The sequence below is a fragment of the Manacus vitellinus genome, unplaced genomic scaffold (assembly GCF_001715985.3).
Source record: "Manacus vitellinus isolate BGI_N305 unplaced genomic scaffold, ASM171598v3 scaffold_1383_pilon, whole genome shotgun sequence".
NCBI lineage: Eukaryota > Metazoa > Chordata > Aves > Passeriformes > Pipridae > Manacus > Manacus vitellinus.
Genome location: NW_021938990.1, coordinates 1 through 2012, shown reverse-complemented (window position 1 = coordinate 2012; position 2012 = coordinate 1). Strand labels below are relative to the sequence as shown.

Sequence of the window (2012 nt, the reverse complement as noted above, 5' to 3'; positions counted from 1 at the left end):
ATCCTTGTTGCAGTGCTGGCTGCGTGTCTGTGCGTGCTGGGGCAGGGGGATTTCATTTGTGCAGCCCCTCTCTGCTTGCAGCCATGTCTTGTCCTTTGTCCCTTGAGGCTGCAGCAGGACTTGTCATGACGGAGCTGACGCAGCCGTGCTGCTCCTTGCAGGTGGTCAGTTCACTGGGTCTGGACTCCCTGTCTCCGTTTCACCTGCGGGAGCGCATCCTTGACTAGGGACCCCCATCCCATCCTACTTTGTATCACGGTGCCCATCCCTGCCTGGATGGGGGGATCCTGCTGCCTGCATCTTTCACTTGGCTTGTTTTGGGAGCAGTGGCTGCTTCCGGCCACTTGTGGAACAGCAGGTCACTTGAGCAGGCAGTGGGAGCAGGTTTGGTGGCCAAATTGGAGCGTTAAATTCCCTTCCCCATCCCCATGCCAACTTTCCCTGCCTCTGGCTCACCCGCTGGCCTCTAAGGAGAGACGCTGTGCGGCAGCAGCCAGCAGGAGAGGTGAGCTGGGCTGGTGGGCACTGTCAGACTGGGGGAGCACAGGCACCCAGCACTGAGCCAGGGCTGTCCCCCCTCCCAGGCGCGTGGCTGCCATGCAGCAGGGACTGAAGACGGCCGTGAGGGTGCCCTATGCCCTGGCAGAGAAGGTGAGTGGGCTCTGGCCTGCTCTGAAGGAACTGGCACAACACTGCAACCTGGTCTGCAAATCCGACATCCAGGAATGTCCCCAGGCTCACACTCTGCCCTGCAAAGTGTCCTCATGTCCTGACCTGCAGGGATCATCTGTCCAGCTGTGCTTCCCAAACAGGCCCAGTGCTTTCCACCCACTATTTGTCAGCTTGCAAAAACAGCTCCTTGTAGGAGAGTTGACCTCCACCAGCCCTTGCTTGAGTTTCCTGTTGTGTGTGGCAATGCTTCCCACTGTTTGAGCTACATCCTGAGAATCCCACCAGATTGGAAAGTGTTCTGTGCCGCTTGGTGTTGGAGGGTGGAAGTCCTGTAGGGTAAGGGGTCTGCTCTTCTGCAGCACAGTGTGCTGGTGCTGGTTGATGAGGAGAGCTGCTCGCAAGCCTGTCTTTTCCCAGGTGGGAGCCAAAATGCTGGAAGCAGCTGTGTTTGGAGCTTACTTCAATGTCATGATCAACCTCAAAGACATAACGGATGAGAAGTTCAAGCTTGTGGTAATAAGCAGGGGCTGTGTGTGTGCCCCAGGCCTGGTGGTGGGGCTGAGGAGGGACAGAGAGGAAGCCCCTGGGACCACTTGTGCCCGGGCACTCCCTCCCTTTGCCACCAGTGGGATGCATGGGGTGGATGGGGGATGGCTCCTGTGTTCTGTTGAGCAGTAAACGACACATCTTGTCCCCACACAGATGTCCCAGAAGGTCTCCGGGCTGCTGGAAGAGGCAAAGCAAGGGTCAGCACTCGTGCTGGCACTGCTGGAGAAGCGGGTGGCCTGAGGAGGGCTTGGGAGTGGTCTGGGAGTTCTGCAGTGGCAAATAAAGCTGGGAAACCCACTTGTCCCTGTGTTGCTCTTTTGGTATCGGCCTCTGGAGATCCCAGTGTCACATTCCCTGCTGGCCTTTCCCTGGCCAAGGGGGATTTTTACTGTCTGGGTCTTGGACTCCAGACTTCCTTCCCCCCATCCCTGGGACATTAGGAGAAGATTGGGCTGGCACTGCCTGGGATCACAGGGATCCTAACAAAGGGGGTGGCAGGGACCCAGTGGGACTGCCCGTGAGGGGTGCTTGTGCAAGGGTGCTTCCTGACCCTGCACACACTTGTCTTTTATGCCCAGAAACCCCACAAAGCACTCTCCTACCCTCTATGTGGGGCAAGACTTGGCCCAGTCCCTTTCTGCAAAGTGTCTTTTTGGTGGTGTGTGACAATTCCAGCCTGTTGCATTGCCTGGAAAGGGAGCACTGCCAAGGACGCAGCACCATCAGGGGTGTTTGCAGGGAGATGGAACGGGATGGGTTGGGATGGGACGGAATGGGGAGAACTCTATTCC

The 2012-nt window shown here is 57.6% G+C and overlaps 1 long non-coding RNA gene across 1 annotated transcript; it reads left to right on the top strand.

Moving 5' to 3' along the window:
• Positions 1–1060: 1060 nt before the first annotated feature.
• Positions 1061–1518, top strand: LOC108639479. Its single transcript, XR_001920533.1, has 2 exons — positions 1061–1185; positions 1375–1518. It is a non-coding gene; the product is annotated as an uncharacterized LOC108639479 (long non-coding RNA).
• The last annotated feature ends 494 nt before the right edge of the window (positions 1519–2012 follow it).